The sequence below is a fragment of the Rattus norvegicus genome, chromosome 2 (assembly GCF_021556685.1).
Source record: "Rattus norvegicus strain SHRSP/BbbUtx chromosome 2, alternate assembly SHRSP_T2T, whole genome shotgun sequence".
In the NCBI taxonomy this organism is placed as follows: domain Eukaryota; kingdom Metazoa; phylum Chordata; class Mammalia; order Rodentia; family Muridae; genus Rattus; species Rattus norvegicus.
Genome location: NC_141535.1, coordinates 114,692,307 through 114,712,665, shown reverse-complemented (window position 1 = coordinate 114,712,665; position 20,359 = coordinate 114,692,307). Strand labels below are relative to the sequence as shown.

The following is a 20,359-nucleotide window of genomic DNA, read 5'->3' as shown; positions in this document are numbered from 1 at the left end:
AGCACCACAGATACCTGGTGCATTATGTGCCTGTAACCCTAGGTTTTGGGGGCGGCAGGGGATATGAGCAGGAAGCAAGATGAGTACTCAGCCAGTCTGAGTTACATAAGCCCCTATTCTCAAACAAGACAAACAAACAAGCAAACAAAAAGCAAAAAGGTAAGAAAACGCTGTTTTGAAAGGTGGAGATTAGATATGGATTACGATGCACTCGGTTACTAGCATCTTGCCTTTAACATGCCTACTGTTTTACACCCAAGGGTGTAAGACCAATAGCTCAAAAGGTTCAAATCGCATTTCCAAATTTCCAAATCGCATAAATATCTTCCTAAAATGACACCGTTTATATAATGTAACGAGAACAACATTGTGGTTTTAAACATCCTGCATCTTCAGTTTTACTGTTAGGTTTGCAGTTGATTTCACTTGGTACTGATTTTGTAGGATGGGGGATTAAGTGGGTCGTGATCGTGGTCATGACCGTGGTCATGGTCCTGGTCACTCATGGTCATGGAGTCTTGTACAGAGAGCTAATGAGGTCAGGAAATGTGTGCAGGGCCATGGGATGTCTGTTGAGGAGAGCTGTGAGAATGGAGTGGAGTGAGCCTAAAGGAGAATATGTGTGCTTCAGCATGGCTGGAGAGCTGGGTCTATGCAAGTCATCTGGAGTCTCAAGGATCCTGTCACAGGCCTCAGAAAACAGATACGGAGGAGGATTCGTTGTGTTTTCTGCTTTTTCAGGCTTGCTTTGGTTTGCTCATTTCTCTCTCTGCCCACACTCATTTGTTTGTTTGTTTGGAATAGAGCTGTTTGTTCTATGTCACTGTCAATTTGAAGAGGGTAATTTGTTTTTAATCTATAGGAACTCATTTTAAGAGATTTCCTTGAGTCTCATATGAGATAGGACTTTGGGCTTACAGACAGTTCTGAGATTGTTAAAGACCATAAGGAATTTTGATGTTGAATTGAATGCCTTCGGGATAACAGAAAGTTGTTTTAAAAGTGACGTGTTTGGGTATTAAGTTGACAAAGAATGGAGTTGTGATGGTTGATTTTCATTGTCAAGATGATGGGACTTGAATCACTATGGAAATGTATCTCTCGATACATCTGTGAGGATGTATCTACACTTGGGGAAGGGAGCAGGAAGACTGAACCTAAATGTGGATGGTATCACTCCCTGGGCTATGGTCCCACACAGGGTAACATAGGCAGACACTGCATTTTATTGCCCCTGCTTCCCGACCTCAGCGGCCATATGCCCAGCTGCTTCACGCTTCATCGCTGTGCTTGCTCTCTGTCATGGACTGTGGGGCAGGACAAAACCTTCCTTCCTTAGTTATTTCCAACAGGGCATTTTGTCACAGCAACGAACAAGCAGATCCTACAAAATCTATGACTGGCCAGAAGCTACTGTCCCCATGGGAGAGTGGAAACGGTGCTGGGTGAGTACCGATCTCCTGCATAGTTCTAAATCGTCAGCAGCCCCTGTGCTGTGGGTGATCCAGATGATTGACACACACTTAAATTACTTCCACAATTGCTTCAGGATTGCCTTTTTCCCAAGGTTTTCCCAAATTTGACAACTCATTCTTAATTGATTGAAAATTAACTGCAATGTCTATGATAAGTACTCTTCAATTCTAATGTAGGGAAGCAAAATTCATGTTTGAGATGCACTCATACACTTACATATACATTCATACAACTTCAAAGTTGTACCTCTTTATTATTTTATGCTTATAAATGTTCACTTGAGGATATGTCTCTGTTCCCAGTACCCACATAATACCACATGTGTATCTGGGTGCCCATTGAGGCCAGAATGGGCCATTAGATCCCCTGGAACTGGAGTTACATACAGTTGGAGATGTGATGTGCTGGGAATCGAACGTGGGTCCTCTGGAAGAAAATCTAGCATTGAGTCATCTCTTCAGCCCTCAAAATTGTACTTTATAAACATATCACACCAGGCACTTTTGAACTGCTTTAGGTCAGTTGTCCTTTTGAGTTCCTTACTATCTTAGTAGGGTTGCTGTCTGCCTACTGACTGGTTTGTACTCTCTGAGACCTCAACTTGAAAACCAGTGTGCAAAGTCCATGAGAAATGCAAGAGAATTCTTTATTTTGTTTGGTTTTTATTGTAGCATCATCTTATTTTCATTTAGAGATATCAGGTTAAATACTTTATATGTGAAGTTGGTAAATGTCAGTTCTAGATTTCAATCCTGTTGTATCAGATTTATTAATATCAACTACATTGTGATTGGTTACGACCAAGCAAAATAGTTATAATTTATTTGTTGCATCAATTTCAAAGTTTATGCTGATTTGGCATCTAATCATTTTCTCTTTACTAAAGCTATTTTATAGATTTCATTAGTCTATTAATTTCTAGTGCATGAATCTTACAGAGGGAGTATTTTAAAAGCTAGTCAGGATACTGGTTTTCATTGAAGAGACTCATCTGATTAGAACCAGAAAATTGACAAGTGATATACAAAATGTAAATTTGCATTTAAGGCTATATTATTAGCATTTATCACAATTCAAAGGAAATGAAATTAAAGAAAACTACCCATGATTTGGAGTACAATATTACAGATAAAATAATCTATGATGCTCCATACATAAAATATGTGGAGAAAATTTATTATAGGTAAAATATAAATATTTGTAAACATAATAGATGACTATAGATAAAATTTAGAGATAGTATGAATAGAAAAGCCATATCAACAAAAATAAAGAAAAATATATTCCTTAGAAGTAGAGTTTGTGTATTAAAATTTTATGGGTAATTTTTCTCCTTTATTTACTCTCTAAGCAAAGAATAAATATAAGGAATAATATGCTTTCACTGAGAAAAACAGCTTTTAAGACTTTGGCGGGATCTGAAGAGATGGCTTAGCACTTAAAAGTACTTTCTACTTTTGTAGAGAACTAGGGTTCTATTCCCAATACCCACATAATGCCTCATATCCATTCATAACTCTAGTTCAAGGGAATCTGATGCAATCTTCTGACCTGTGTGAATATTGCATACACAGTTCTGTGTGTGCATGTGTGTGTGCGTGCATGTGTGTATAGACACACACACACACACACACACAAAACCCACATTCACATAAAATAAAAATTTTTTAATTATTTTTGAAATAAGAATCAGTCTTCTGTTTTATCATGGAAATGTAGGAGAAAACGTTATGCATACTGTTTACATAAGATATTCTATTATAAGATATTCCTGTTAGTGGCCACTCTTTGGCTCAGTCAGATACAACAATTGGAGAAAGGCATATCTGTAATTATCAAAATGAATTAAAAGAACTACATTAATTTATAATTAACTTATGTAACAAAATGATTCATAAAGAGAAATGATGGTGGTTTTTCTTCTGAAGTTTTCTGCTATGTTCTTTGCATACATTGTAGCACTCAAATGCACACTACCCGTTAGATGGCTGAATATTTGTCCTGACCTCAGAGAATCAACAGAAGTAAAAATATTATGAGTTTCAGTTATTCAATGTCAGCAACAAGCCAAAGATATCATTCAGAATGTAATACATTGTACACTTTTTAAAAACTGCAGAAATCTTTAAAACAGGATTCTAAAGTATAAAATGATGTGTAGAAGAGTGAGAGCAAGCAGTCTAGTTTCCATGAGTTACCCTAACTTCTGTAGTCAGCTTCTCAGAAGTTTGACCTAACAAACATGAAGTAGCAACTGGATACTTTGCTCTAGTCAGTTCCAGATAAAGGCAGGGCTCTTGGTTTTGTTTCCTTTTGTTGCATAGGAAAGAAACGAATCTTAGCCAGATAAACAGAAGAGCAAGGTAGCATCTGGTGAGAAGAAGTAATTGTATTTAGCCATTTGTGCTGTCCATACGGGTAATGGAATCACCAGACTGTCACAGACATTTTTCCAAACACATGCCTAGCATTACAAGCCCCTCTGAGCTGAGCACTGTCTTTATTTCTGTTGATTTACATATCTATTTAAGTCATTGAATTACCTATCCTCAGTCAGACTTTAAAAGCCAATCCAAAGCATTTCATTTCTCAGAACTCACTCTCAAATTAGAGCAAACTTAATTGTAGCAAGTCAGAGGACAATCCAACTCAAATACACACTCTCTTGTGTAACAAAATGTGTACTAATGTGTACATATTATTGTTATATATAATATATAATCAGGAGTTATATAATGAAAATATGTATTTATGGAATTTCATCCGGCAGAAAGTAGCTAGAGCTATGGTTACTTCTCTGGTTGACATTGTGAGTCAACAGGTCTCATTCTGAGCCAAATTCTACAAAGCTTTGCAAGGATGGACACCCACAGTAGTTCCCACGGGAGTGGGGAAAGTGGGTGCTCAAACACAAAGCATATCTGAGCACCTTTCCCCCCCCTTTGATTATTTAAGGAGAGTACACCATGAGACTCAGAAGTGGATTAAACATCAAAATCCATGAGCTTATTTTTCTTCAAGAAACATATAGTTGCATTTGCAGTTCTATTTACTGTTTCCTCTTCCACTAGGAGATGGCAAACATTGGAAACTCTTAGATTCTCCATTTTGAATTCAATTCTAAATCTTGAGAGGGGTGTCCAGTTCATGAATTATAAGGGCTCAGGATGTAGTCCATGGGTAGGTCATTTGTCAACATGTGCAAAAAAATGTCCTGAATTTGATATACAGCACCACGAACGTGCAACACACATATGTACCTCATATAACACACAAACAAGCACACACCACACATACAACCAACCACCTACACATATATACACAACCACACAACACAAACATACCACACATAAGGAGTGGGAAATCTCCTCACATACCATATACATAAAAACATGAAATATAAACACTTTAAACAATATACAACAAACCAACAATTGAGTTTGGGCATATATGATAAAACTCCAAAGTAGATGTTCTGCTTTCAATGCTATTAGATTAGCAGCCAGTTTTCAAATGTAATTCCAAAATTTCCTGCTTTTCTGTCTCTATATGCTTTCATATTCCTTGTATGAATGCAATGTCTCTTAGACATAATCTCCTAAGTGTACACATGCCAATTTTCTACCATAAAATAGCTTTTTTTGCAGAACAGAAATAATAGTAAAGGTGTGAGAGAGAAAAAGATGGTCTAAGCAAAGGGCTATTTTCTTTTTCTGTTAGATATGTTTGCAACCTATGTAATGACAAAGGTGTTGGATATCAAGAAGAAAACCATTATTGATCAATGATAATCCAATATTGTCCATCAGATTTTCATTCCCCGTATAACATATTAGACATTCTTCTTGGAAGGGGGTCCTTTTCATTCACCTGCCTCTTTTACTGCCTCATCAGGAGGTTGGCATATAGTCTATACACGGTACACGTGGGATGAAATGACAGTTGGCAATACTGTTTTATGACAGTTATAAAGCTCTTTAACATATTTTGTCCCATAGAAGTTGAAAACAGAACAGTAGGTATCAGAGGCTGGGGGGAGGGGGGTAAAGTAAGAATGAGACTGGTGGATTGGTTAGTACTAAGACACAGTTAAGGGCGCAAGATGGTCTGCATGCTTCTTTACAGGACGGAGATTCTAGACAGCAAAAAGTTAAAGTAAGTAATCTGAATGCTTTCACCATGAATATATGACAAATGTTTCAAAACTAAAGTATGCTGAGCCTGATTCAAACAATATGCAACATATACACATATCACAATATTGTTACCATATATATTTTATATATTATACAATTTGTGTATTTGTGCCAATTAAAATAACTTTTAAAACTCTTCAACATTATATTATTACCATTTTTCTCTTACAGTAGAGTAAAATTGTCTTTAAACATTGTTTAGAAATTCGTCCAAAATGAAATGAAACTAATTTCAAGTAAAATAAATGACTGTTGTAAGACATCATTTATTTAATGAGCTTTTATCAAAAACTTGTGCCCTGTTATTCTAAGGCAGATGATAAAAATAGGACAAGGCCCTCTCAGCCATTGTAAAATGGCAAGGGCCATTAGGAGAGACAGGGAGACTGACCTGGAAGGTTCAAATAATTACCATGTAGGGGAAGAGGTGGTAAGCAAGGACTTGGACTTCAGTTTTCTCAGGGGAGGAAAGAGAATTAGTTCTCACAAAATAGAAAGTTCCTGGGAAACACAAATAGGAAAAGACTAGGTCATTCTGGAGTGGGAAATCAGAAATTAAACCAACATTCAATGCATCAGAAGTGGGACACAAGACAAAAGAAATAAACAAAGGAAGTATTGAAGAATGAGACAAAGGGAAACTAGATGGTTTTCTAAGGGGATATATGCAAAAGTTACAATGAAAAGTTTGTCCTTGAGTTACCCTGATGTAGAAATATAACTAATGCTTATTGCTACCTAGACAGCAAATTCCTTGTATTAAGAAATAACACCTGACCACCTCTGATGCCATGGATTTAAACTTCTAGAGATTGTTGTCTTTTGTTTGGAATACTGTTTCTAAATGATATACAAAACTCCAACAAATGTCAGTTCATTTTCTTTCTCTCCATTGTGTATGGACTTTCACTTTATGTATTCCTAGGCGAACCCATGTAGATATAATTGAAGACCTAAGCATATAGCGACTAGCCTATAAATAAACTCAATTTCACAGGAAATAATTTGTATCTGCAAGTTATTTTTCCAAAGGCCTGAAATGTGGAAAAACGGATTACATTAAACTGGTAGTTGATAATGTCATCATTGCACCATAAGAAATTCATGATTTTGAACAACAATGGCTAAGGGGGAGGTAAAATAGCAGACGTATGTATGCCCAGATTTTTGTGGCTATAGCCTAAGTGGGTGTGGAACAGTCATGTCTGGGCTTCTGGTGGGTCACAAGACCAAGAACGCCGTGCTCTGGAGCAAGTCCTTCAGCTCTCAGGAGCTTGTCTTGTTAAGCCGCTGGGATTCAACTTGCTTTGGTGTCTATGATCAAAGAAAATGGAGAGTCCTAAGGTCTTGATGTTTATCCTAACTACACTCATTAAATACCAAGTAACATTGTAGATGAAGACATTTATGAACTATATACTATTTAATAATCAGTTAAAGGATTGTGATACTCTAGTCATATGCAAATGGGTTTTTCAAGTTTACTCTAATTTATAAAGTCTTTGGATGTATTCGTGCATTCCTGTATCCATTCTCAGAAAGTGCATTCATAAAGGAACATACAAACAAACCTAAAATATATTAAAATGATATTTGATGCTACTTCCTGAGATCCTCCCTCACTGGCAGTCGTGACCCACCCTCTCCTGACTTACCTTCTACTTTTCTGGATTCACTTTCAGAAGGTTCACCCGAAGTCATCTTCTCCAATTGCTGGGGACAGACTGGGTTTTTCCCAAGGATTAGTCCTCAGTCTATTCTTCCTTTAACATGCCTGCTGGGTTCTATTCAACCACTCCCAAAGCTATAATCTTTTCTCCTTCCCTATGCTGATAACTCACTGACAATACCTCTAACCACAGGCTTCCTTCTGAACCTCAAACTGGTTCATCCAGTTGTCCCAGAGGTATCTAAGTTCAACTTGCCAACTCTGAAAAATGTTTGTACCTTCTTTCTCCGGCTGCTACCTGATTAGCCTCAGTGTTTCTCTCCAGTCCCAAATTCAGCTAGTTCCCAAGGCCTGTTGGTGACATTTTCCAAGCAGCTCTCATGTCATCTGCCTCTCACTCTTACTTATCTTTTTCCACATCAAACAGCACACCTAGCTTCTTGCATAAATACCCACTTCATTTAACCCATGTCTCCAGCTGAGATGACTTAGCTTGAATAAAAGGCAAACCCTGGGGGCTAGGGAATTAGTTCAGTAGGACAGTACTTGTCTGGAATGTACAAGGTCCTGGGTTCAGTCTCAGCTCCATATTGCAAGGAAAATGCGCGCGCGCGCGCGCGCACACACACACACACACACACACACACACACACACACATAGGGACACAAAGAGACACACAGACACACACAGACACACATGCAGAGAACACACATACACACATAGACACAGACACACATAGACACAAACACATACAGATACACATATAGATAACATACACATGCACACATAGACATGAAGACACACACACACACACACAACTTTGCTTTATGTCCTTGCCCAACACACTGACAGGCAAGAAGGTCAGAGAACTTTGCATGGCACTCCATGTGGTCACTAGCATCTTATCAAGCTCTGGTTGCCCCCTTCCTATTAGACATTCTCTAAGGACTGACTGGAATATAAAAGCTCAAGTTCACCTTAGCGGTTATGCTCTGAGTCCCTGTTTTAACAAGTATATCCTGGCTTACCATGACGCCCTTTATGTTGTTTCTATTGGTTACATACTTAACTGACTCATGGTTCACATTTGAAATGTTTTGTCCCTAGGAATAGGTAACAAAATTTCCAAACTCACAATGATTGGGCATTTTTCTATGTTTCCATGACCTTTTGGGTATAAGTTTATCAATGTTTTCTTTTTAAAAAAATCACTATTTATCTTCCTATCTGCCTATTTATCTGTCTCCCTATTTGTCTTGTCTGTCTCTCTACCTATCTAATTACAAGTAAACCCTACGATTTTCAAGATCAGAAAAACAGTCTTGTGAATCTTTGTTGCTGGCTCATATTAGATATGAAATTAACACAGAAGTAAGTTTTGTTCAAGTTGGCAGCCCTGCCCCAGGCACATTTTCCTTGCATGCAGATATCATACTCCATGGACTTCAATGGACACATGATATCAGACTACAGAGGATGCCTTCCAGATTATTTGGATTGCTGCAATGGCTATGTGGAAAGATGTTTTTAAAGGACACAATGGAAGAGAATCCAGGAGTGGAAACATCTTTAAAAAATGAAAATCAAGACAGAAATAATTTTCTCCCTAAACCATTAGGGATATCAGCAATCATTCAATTATAAACTATTTTTAAAAGATGTATTCTATCCTAAGCCAAGGTAAAGGATTACATTGCTAAACAGTGTTTCCTTGCACCTTCTCAGGAATGACAGTTTATCTGAGAATATGTAGTAGCATCCAGCTGAAGGCATGTTGGGAGAAAGCAGTCGAACAGCACAAGACAAGGTCAGTTCCGTCTTCTTTCTTTCCAAGCTGACACCTGGTACTTAAAATTAAACAGAAGAACATGCTGCCTCCTGGGAATTATGCCAGGGCCTGAGCAAACAACCACTGGAGCCCATTCCTTACAAAGTGAAGCACGACTCTGCCCACAGCAAAACAGGCAGAAAACACCATTTTAATCCCCAGGCATGTAAAACAGACAAACGATCTCTTCTTTTGTACCACCTTTAATGGCTAGATGAAGCATTTGGAGTTGGAGCGGCAGGACTTGTATACTAATCCCGAGTCTGTGATTCCTTTCTATCTCTAGTGTCTTCATGTTTTACCGACATCCTCCTCACCTATAACAAAGATTCTCCAACTTCCTCCACTCATTCATACTCCCTTTCCCATTCCAGATACTTTAACCCAACCCAGGGCATATAGATAATAGGTTACAGTAACCAAATGTCTGCTAGTACCTCAAAGAAAATTGTAACTATTCTCTGAACTATATATAACTATGCCTTTAATGAGGTTGCTAATCTTTGGACACTGCACACCTCTTGCTGTGCACAGTGTCAAAGACATTCTCATTAGTCAGAATTAGTCATTAAATTAGTCTTCTGGATGACATGAGAATTTCAGTTTCCGACATACTATGCCTACATTACTTATTTAGTACTTATTAGTTATAAGCATAAATGTGTTCAGACATTAGGAAAATCAATAGGGTAATAAAATAATCTCTGACATCTACTTGGAAAGATACAATCGTCTTAAAAGAGTTCACTTTTTCAGAAAATGAGTGTTCAAAGTTATCTGTACATTGCTGTTTTTAATTGTGGTTATTATTATTTATACCTCTCTTGTGCCACCCATGCCTTTCTTCACAGCCTACATTTAAACATCTCCTGCAGACCATAGAAGACCTGTACTCTGAAATAACCCTTCAGACTCTAATGTCAAAGGACACCCTACACTCCCATTCTCCGTGTGACTGTGTTAAGGGAGACTTTAGGAATGGCAAAGCCAGTCAACAAGGAACGGTTAACCTCAAGTCATTTGAAATTTGCTGGGGTGTGTGGGATACCTGTTTCCAGCCCTGATGCTGCACTGTTTGCTTACGCAGAAAGACTGTGACTGACCGGCTACAGTACAGATGAAATGCTGTCCAACAACTCCTTGACCTCTGAAACAATAGGTGGGGCCCCTTTGAATCATAAAACCAACAGAGTCAACAGTTAAACACGGTCGTAACAATAAGGGTGTCTCCATACTGTGCCACCAAAAGTGCTTGAAAGGATAGAATTGCTTTTCAATTAACTGGCGAGGTTGATACTCCACACCTTTTTGGACAAATACAGACACTGACTGCAGCCATGATAAACAGCACTTCAGGGAAACTCGCTGTTTTCCCTTTTCCTCAGCAATCTCTTCCAACTCAAGTCATTATAGGCATGTATTTTAAAACAGGACATGCTAGCTTCCCTTCCATTGAGCAATAGGTCACTTTTTTAACACTGACTGACCAAGGAGCCATACAATTTTTATAGGTAGTGTGGCGGCTTCTGGGTCCCACCTGCCACCCCCATGGGTCCCTCTCTAGTCTCTTGCCATCCAGCATAGAGCTAGGCCTGTGAGCTGTCTGTGCTGAGGTGACTCCCTGACCAAGTGATCAGCTCTGACTCACAATACTGAAGGAAAAGGGAAACTTGGGAACCAGTTTGGTATGTGGCTTAAGGAACTTTCTTTGATTTTTCTAGTTTTGCCATGGTGTAGAACGAATAATCTAGTCAGAGTAAGGAGGCAATTCGTTACTTCTCTTTTCTTCTATCTATAGTGCTTTAGACCTTGGGTGGAAGCATGCTCCCACTAGGAAAAGGATTTGTGTAGTGGTTTACAAAGCCTTTCTATGCTGAGGCTTGCCAAGGTAGCTAAACTTTCAATTTGTTCAATTGCTAGAATTAGAATTAGTTAGCATTAAGTGAAAAGGCTTCACAGGTTCGATGTCAATATTAATATAACATCACACATATCAGTGTGTGTGTGTGTGTGTGAGTGTGTGTGTGTGTGTTTGTGTGTCCACGTGGCAAAATTTTAATCAAAGAGATTCCAAAGTTTACTTTAAAAATATGAAAACAGGTATCATGTAAGTCAATTGGAATTTATTCTGATTGTAAAACCAAAGAACAGGAATAGTTGTCTTAACAGGTAGCTACAGTAACACTCACCATGAGGAGACGCTGTGCTATTTTGACACAAAACTATTGAGGAAATTGCTACATCTAACTTGGAATCAATATACTGTTGTTATTTTGTTATGGCCCCTTGATACTTAGGGACTGAAAATTAGAGATGAGCAGCCAGTCACTCAGACAATGGATTCAACAGTTAGACAGGCAAGATGGCTCCTGACTAGAATCCCTAGCCACTCACTGTCTCCCTCTACCTTTATCTGAACCTATGCAGCTTAGTAGGGAAGCTACCAGCAGCGTGCGGTTATTCGAATAGAAACATTAATTAAGATGAAAATGAGTTTCTCAGTCCCACTAGCCACATGTGGCCAGTGCCTACTGTTAAGGAACCTTATCTGCAATGCAGATAAAAAATGTTTCTGTCTGCAGTGGTCCCATTGGTCACTATGAACAGAAAACTGGCCAGAGTGGATTTCTTAGCTTCACACACCAGCTACTAATTAAGGGAGTGACTTGATTAAACAAAAGTGTTAGCATGGGGCTGGGGAGATAGCTCAGTAGATACTGTACAAGTATTAGGACCTGAGTTTAGAGCCTGAGGACTACTGGAGATACTGGGAAAAACATGGCAATATTCACCTGTTACCCTAGGCCTGGTGGGAGGAGAGTTCACAAGGGCAGGCAGATCCTAGGGGCTATCTGGCTAGCTAAATGACAAGCTGCTGATTCAGCGAGAAAACCCATCCATAAACAAACAAATGAACAAGTAAACAGATAAATCAATGGAGTAAAAAAAGACACCTCACATGTACTTCTACATGGGAGCATGTTGTGTGCATGTGTGCATGTGAGCATACGAAATCACACCTGCATAAATATGTGCATATATATGTATGTGCAAGTACCACATACATGAAGGTACTCTTTATTTTACTTTTCAATTGTCCCTCAAAATTTACTCCATTTTCATCTCCTCCTCAGGATAAAGTGAGGATTCATAAAGCATCCCAGAGACCCTGTCTCAGAAGACCAGGTGGAAAGGTGACCCTAGCTATGTCTGTATCTGTCGTGTTAGCAGTTCATATGATAAAGCAGCTGATGCAATGGGAAAAGGCAAGATAAAGATGCGGGGAAGGGTAAAGCTGGAGTCCCAAATCTAGATCCCTGCATCTGTGACCCAGGAACATAAAATGATCTACCTCAGACTCGGTTTCTCATGTCTGTGTAAGACAAGGTGATCTTACACATCTGTTTAAGATGCTCTTAGGCAGGGCGTCCTGAGAATTAAATAAATAGTAAGGAATGTGTGTCATCTCTGCTCGAAAGAGGACTTGCTTGGGGAGTAGAACTGTGTGTACATATATTCTCTACACGACAATGACAAATGAATCTAAACAAGAAAATAAAGGCAGTGGGAAGAGAGTCATCCTGCAAGTGTCAGAGGTATTTAAACAGTGCCCACACAGTTACACCCTCACAGGGCAGAGATGCTGGAACAATGTCCATACATTTACACACTCACAGGGCAGAGATGCTGGAACAATACCCACACATTTACACACTCACAGGGCAGAGATGCTGGAACAATGTCCATACATTTACACACTCACAGGGCAGAGATGCTGGAACAATACCCACACATTTACACACTCACAGGGCAGAGATGCTACGATTCATTATCATGGAACATCCTTGGCTAAAGGGCAAGTATTAAGGTGCCCAAATCCTTTAAACATCTGTATTAACACCTTTTTTTCTCTTCCAAAAGACCTACCACACTCCTGTCCCCAGCATTGTTTTCACAGAACTAAGGAGCAGTTTCTTGGGGCTTACTCTTGAATGTTCTAAGGTGACACATCTCAGGTTAGGTTCAGAAATCTGTGCTTTGAAACTGAATCCCTGTTTAGATGTGTGAGGGCCATGGATCACAGTTTGAAAAAAAAAAAAACATGAGAGATCCAAGATGCTTGAAACAGCAAAGTCAGCTGTGAGTGCACATCTGTGGGGACTCAACCAAGAACTCATGAGAGTGGCTAAGAGGGGCTTTAACTCGGGAGACCCCGGGGCAGCCCACTTACCAATGTTTGTACACTCTTCTTAAAGCCACTTGGTGCCAGTGTGTACTCTGATTTTAGAAACTCATGATGACACACAGACTGTCTGGCCTACAGAAGTTGGATTTTTAGATGAGCTTTCATGTTTAACGACAACAGCGAGAAGCTCTGGTGCTCAGAGAGGTGAGCCTTGGGTCTAAAGAGTTGATTCCTCTTGTAACTTTCCTCATATTTACACAGTACAAATCTGTTACCTGATCACAGGTGAATATCAGTTTAGATTTTTTTTAATGAAATAGAACTTGTCAAGGTTCAGGGATTAATGAAGATGATGTCAGGCTTTGGAGTCAAATGAATTTAAATCCTGCACTGGGTCTACAACATCTTACCCAGGAGTCTCTGTGCAGCCAAATGGACTTGCCTGAGCCTCACAGGTCTCCTCAAGGAGGTGACAGATTACCAGCACCCAGCAGCACACTTGTCTTGTGCATTCTCAGGAGCATCATCTCCTGAAGCAGAGGCTATCAAAATGCCTGACACACTTACTGCACATGTTCACAAGGGCAGGTTATCGTCTCTCACTTCTACTTTAGAACAAGATGGGAGAGGGCTGGCAGAGGTAAATAGTTGATCTGGTTCTAGGAGCCAAACTCCCAGGGTAGGGCAATGGGGAATACACTCACTGCCATGGAAGGGAACAAACACTACAGCCTCCCACTCTCCTGAGACACGTTCTACCTTCTCAGCAGTCCAGCAGTCAATCTGCATTCTCCAATAGAGCACATAGCTTACGATTCTGGAAATCCCCTACCCCTCCCCCTGTGGCTCCAGCTTTCCCTCTTTTGATTGAATCTGCATGTGACTTTAAATGCAATCATCTTAGCCTAACATGATGGATCATGCCTGGAATTCAGGGGAACTGAGGTAGGAGACTCATGGGTTTAAGGACAACCTCCACTCCATAGTGAAGTCAAGACCAAGTTGATGTATACAAAATCCTGTCTCAAAATACTAAAACGAAATTTGAAAATTGATCATCTTAAACACCTCAGATAGAGTTAATGCTATTTTTCTCCTTAGGGATCATTATTTGACTTTGACATCTCAGCCACCATAGTGGCAGGAGGAGGAGCCAGGGTGCAACTTAACTACAACATTTCCTTCACCACAGGTGCCGCGCCAAGCTGGTGGTAGCCCGTGCATTAGAAACTGTAGAAGAGACTTTTTACTAAATGGCTTTCTTTAGGTTTTCTTTGGGTCAGCTGTGAGAGAAAGATTTGGATGTGAACATCAGAGATCCTCTCTGTAGACAAAGCAGAGACACTGAGCATGGCCATGAACTTCAGAGAAGAAAGCATATAAACAAGGAATTCTGTGGTAGACTGGTGCAGGGCTCCCAGAACTCTCAGGGGGGTGGAAGAGGAAAACCAGCTCTGAAGAGAGGTTGGATCTTAATCCCCAATGGTGCATGCCAGACTGGGGTGTTGGCTTCCAGATGCCTATTTTTATAGCAAAGTACGTCTCACACAAATCCAGCAAAAGGAAATGAGTGACAAACATTACCGTGTCAGGTGAGAAATAGGTGGGGGTTGGGAGGTTGATCCATTGGCCTTCCTCTCCCCAGCTGGTTACCCCAGAATGTGTCTCAAGGGGCACTGAGTCTGGGTAGAAAAGAGTTAAAACCTGTCTGTGGACAGTGGGCAACAAGCAGACTGTGGTGAGGAAATGCAGAGGTCTCCCATGTGTGATGTTTTGGAGGGTGTTCTTGAAGAGAAGGGGAACCATTTCATGAGCTCTTCCTGGCCATCTTGGGACTAATTAAAGATAAGGTGTGTGGTTTTTAGAGAATCAAGCAAAAGTAGAAAACATCCTTGGGCTTAGGAAATTCAATTTGGCAAATTGTTGAAAAGGGAATATAGGAAGCTGAGGTAGAGCTTTGAGTTTTAACTTAGGGTAAAGGATGAATCTATTACCAGTGGGAATCAGGGGGAAGGAAAGACAAATGCATTCCCCCTCATTTGAAGTGGAACCAGGTACTCAGGTAAGGATGCCAGGGGACAGAATTGAAGAGTTAGAGGCTAAGATACTTGCTTAAGACTCTTTAGTAGCAAAATAAATAGTATTGTTAGGAGAACCCTGAAAAATGAAGATATGGCAGAAGAAAGAAGAGCTGAGATCTGGCTACCTAAAAGCATCATTAGTAAAGAATCTTGAAGGAAAACAAAGAGCCTGGACTCAGGTCCTCAGTCAGTGTGACCTCTGACATTTGTAAGCAACATTGGCCAACAAAAAGTTGCAATGGGATAAACACTAAAAGTAAATACCAAGTTTTTTCTATGATCATTTTCTTCCTAGAATAGGTTTTAAAAGAAATCTGGTGTTTATTTTGATAATAAATAAACAATATTTATGTAAAAAGGCAGTGCCTCAGAGAGATGCTACCAACTCATTGACCTCTTCTTCCTCCCAACAGGCACCAAGATGGTTCACAACCTGTATCTGTTATATCAGGATTATCGTTCTACGATTTGCCACCCTAGATAATGTCGTTATGATTGAAACGTATTATCTTACAACCTGCTTAGCTCCTAATTGTATTTTACAAACCTCTAAGCTTTAGAATTCAGTTTTCCTTTAACAAATTTGACTTCACCTTCTATCACAGTGCACCCCGCCTTACTACAGCCATACAACTGCCAGCTCAGGGCCCTTTCTCATTTAGGAGGTGATGTCCAGATAGGGTTTTCTGCCGCTGTCTCGTGCCCCTTTGTTGTAAGCTGCAATGTCCTTCAAGCGATGGTTTCTGCTTCCTTAGAGGAACCTATGCTTTCTTGAGATCTGAATTCTACTCAGCCATCCTCTGTGTCTATTATATTTTTGCCTTCACTGTGAGGCGCCCCACTTGTGCACTGAAATGTCTCTCTCAGAAGTCCTTCTGAGAACAGAGAAGGAGCCCGACTTAGTTGTGGCTTTTCCCTAATAGCTTCTTAGATGAGCAGTGAATGAGTCAGATATGGACTCAGATTCTAGAGAAAGAAGGAGGAGCGAATAGAACAGAACAAAAGATAGGAGGGAAGGAAGGAAGATGTGCCTCTCGGCTCGGTATCGGCACAAGCTCACGGCTTTTTCACTCAGGCCTTTACCTTGTGAGCCTATGGTGCTTATACATCACACGAAGTTTCTTCAATGCTCCGTTTGCTCTTGGAATAGGTTTGAAAAGAAATCTTGTGTTTATCTTGATAATTTATCTTCTTAGATAGAATAAGGGCATAGCTGTATTCTGTGAGTGCCTGTAACCTTTATGTCTAAATAAAACAGTATCAACTGGTGAGCACCTCCTCACAAGATGACTGAGTTAGAAACCTATGTGGGGGTACGCTTAAGTATGTGATCTTGCTTCAGTCATACGCTTGGCTCTGACTCAGCTTCTAAACCTAGAAACAAAAATAGTGAATAAGGATGAAATAAGGGTGAAGAAGCTACTGTAAGGACTCTAAGAACTAGATAAGAACTATAAGGACTGTAAGAAACTCTGTAAGGACCCGGCTGTTGTGGGATTTAGAGTGTGGTGTTACCTCCAGTGTTGTCTACCTTCACTCGCAGATGTTAAGGTGCTTTTGTCACTGTCAGAGCAGTACAGGTCAATATTCCATGTGTAGTGTGTGGGCAGCTTAGTCAAACTAAGAGACCTGAAGTTGGTCTTGAGCAATAGGAAAGAAATGTATTTACTGTTGGGTCCCAAAAGTCTGACTACCAAAGCAGTCGGGGAAGTCCAGCAGGCATGATGTTTTCAGGTTTAATTGGGAGTGTGACCTGGAAATTTAATCACACTGGAAGTTTCCAGAACAAGAGGGGCTTTCTCACCCTTCACGGAAGTGATAGGCTGTAAGAGTCTCTTCCTGGCCATGATCAATCTCTCCATTTACAGTGCTTCAATTTAACTGAGTACGTGGAAACAAATGACTCCTTCTCATTCTTCACAAAAGAGTTAAGTTTCACTTAGCAGAACATCCATCAATGTGCAAGAAAATGGACACAAATACAAACACAACTGCAAAAGCCAACACCCCACACACTTTTCCCCTTATGTGCGCTAAATTTTCTTCCACTGGAAGTAGAACTACTTGTGCAGGTGGCTGCTAAACTCTGCCAGCCGCTCAACCACGATCTAGCGTTTGAAACAGTACCCTGAAATAAAAAAAAGATGGAGACTGGAAAAATAAAGCAAGGGTGTGGACTAAGAATATACGGAGGCAGTTCTCTGGGTAAGACGGCAGAGAGGGAGCACAACTTCAGTAAGCAATTGCTTACAGTAAGCAGGATTTCCATTCAGCTGGCCCACAACAAATTACCTTTTTTTTTTCCAAGAAAATGAAACGGAACAAGAGAACAGGCACACTGCTTTCTCTCAAAGAAAAGCATGTGGGAGCCGAAAGTGGGACGAAGTTGTTTAAGACTCTACATCCTCAGGGTTGGGGATTTAGCTCAGTGGTAGAGCGCTTGCCTAGGAAGCGCAAGGCCCTGGGTTCGGTCCCCAGCTCCGAAAAAAAAAGAACCAAAAAAAAAAAAAAAGACTCTACATCCTCAAAAACAATGCTGCCCCCATAAGAGTGCCGGGCCCCAGGTAGCTTGGCTTATCAGCTCCATAAATGAGACGTGCACTGGTGCCAGCCTCTGTGTCTAGTATTCAGAGTCATATAATCATATCTGCGCCTTTGCTAGCTTCTGTTTGTTCCTCTTTCCCCTTACTAACTTCTTGTTAATGATCTGACACAAGTATCCACATAATTATCATAGTATTCATAGCTTGGGGATGGAAAAAGATTGCTGCTAAAGGAAGACATCCACTTAAACTGGAGTAAAGAACACTAAAAAACCGTACAGGAACTGTAAGAGCATCTCATTCACGTTCATAGAGGCTGCAGCTCTCTCTTGATACCACAAAACTTTTTCCTCTAAGTAAGTCATGGGCGATGCCAAGAGAACACTGTTGATAAACTCAATGCTAGCTTACCTTCTATGCTGATTTAGAAAGAAAGGAGCAGGGTTGGATGGGGAGGGGAAAGAGGGCGAAGTAACAGGCAATGAAAGAGAGTAGGGGATAAGGGAGAGTGAACGTAACAAAGATGCACAGAGCACATCTGCGTCTTGAAAGATGCACGGGACACGAAGGCACAGAAACATAAAATGAAAGTCAAGCGGTGGGGAGACAGCTTAGAAGGGAAAGTGCTTGCCACACAGCCTGGACCTGAGTTCAGGTCTACAGCAGCCATGTGGAAACCCCAGTGTGGCAGCCTATGCCTGCTACTTCAGTGGTACAGCAAGAGACAGACAGCTGGCCAACCGGCCTTGCATATTTAAACTCAAAGGTTAGTGAGAGACTCTTTCTCAAAAACTAAGGTGCAAACTGTCACTTCTGGCACACACACACACACACACACACACACACACACACACACACACTAAACGGACATACAAATACTTAATAACACAGGATTCAGGTTCTGTGTAGCCTTTATCTTTGCTGCACAATCTGAGAATGATTGCAGGTGGCTGTCATGATATGTCAAGGAGGAACAGCCTTGCAGAAGCAGGACATTTGTGTTCTCTCAGAAGTATTCTGGACAGCTCAATGAAGAGCCACTGACGACCATGTTATGGCCCGTGGCTCGGTCTTACTGGGTACTCTGCCCTCCAGACACCGCTCATGTGCTCCGTTACAAACTCAGTATCTTCTCTGAGAGAAGCCACCCAATTTCTTTGACCAACTCTGTACGTTAATTCCCAACAGCATCTCATATCCGCATGTATTAGATGTGGGTTTCCAGGTCCTCGATGGGGCTTAATGAAACCATTTTCTTGCTAAGTATGGAATTTAGTAACCAAAACACTGTAAGTTGAAACATCAGTCATGGGCTCTCAAAACATTATATAGCAGACATTGTGATGGAGTTGAGGCACTGCCCATATTTCCTGAAGAAATGGCAGTCCGTCTTAAAGGCCCCACTCTGTCATGTCACATCTGTATTTGTATCCCGTAATGTGAATGTATTAGCCTCAAATTGTTTAGTCATAAATCATCATCAAAGAAATATGTTTATTTTTATTTTTAGTATTCATGACTTGCATGATCCTAGTACAACATATATTTAGTGCTGCCACACAATGAATCCATAACTTGGGGAGAAATAGCTTTATAGATCATTACAACCTATGTTGCTTTAACAGTTAATCACATTTTCACTAATAACATCACATAAGTCCTTTTACCTGAAGAGTGAAAAATGAATGGTGTTTGTGCTTGAACTAAAACGTCCTCTATTTGACCTCTACAAGGGCGAAGAAAAAGCCAGTATAATCAGCGTTCTCCCTACAGCAACACCCATACTTCCATTCAGCCACCAGACTGTGCTTTCAGTCAAGGCTTGGCCAGTCCCCACACACCAAGAGAACAGCCTCCCCCCAGGCTCTGCTGTATCTTTGAACCCAGGATCACAGAGTGACGTCTTAGTGATCCCCGAGTCTCTTGGAGAATACCTCAGATAGCTGGCCCAACAAAGACAAATATTATGGCAGCGAAAAATAAATCTGCCATTTTTAACCTTTTCAGGGAAAGTAATCCACTTATTGGCTTTAGTTAAAGTGTCTTACCTTTCTTCCCCCCTTTTGTTGTATCTGTGAGTAATTTCCCCAGTCACATTGTTTATAGGAAGTGAAGTTATTCGTAATCATGCCTTAAGAGTATGTACACAAATTGGACATCCTAAAAGACCACTATGTATTAAATTCCTGATTGTTTGACATAAATTCTCTCTCTCTCTCTTTCTGCCCGACAGGAATCTTCTCATTTATTTACGAATAGGTTAAGACCTTCGCCTTGTTTCTAGCTATGTCTCTAAGTGCTAACATATATTAAGTAAATGTGGAACCTCTTCTGCATAGGAAACAAATTAAGTTGGTTAAACATGGAGAAAGACTAAAC

At 40.3% G+C, this 20,359-nt stretch overlaps 1 protein-coding gene and 1 long non-coding RNA gene across 29 annotated transcripts in view; one reads left to right on the top strand and one right to left on the bottom strand.

Moving 5' to 3' along the window:
* Positions 1-20,359, bottom strand: part of Mecom (MDS1 and EVI1 complex locus) — a 555,388-nt gene that overhangs the window by 80,639 nt on the left and 454,390 nt on the right. For 12 of the 28 annotated variants that reach the window (XM_087618783.1, XM_087618820.1, XM_087618801.1 and 9 more), the window contains exon 1: positions 7,328-7,721. The gene's annotated coding sequence lies outside the window, so the exon portion shown is untranslated. 28 annotated transcript variants of the gene reach the window in all.
* On the top strand, positions 5,471-11,254 carry LOC147996208 (uncharacterized). Its single transcript, XR_015674379.1, has 3 exons — positions 5,471-5,631; positions 9,068-9,149; positions 10,022-11,254. It is a non-coding gene; the product is annotated as an uncharacterized LOC147996208 (long non-coding RNA).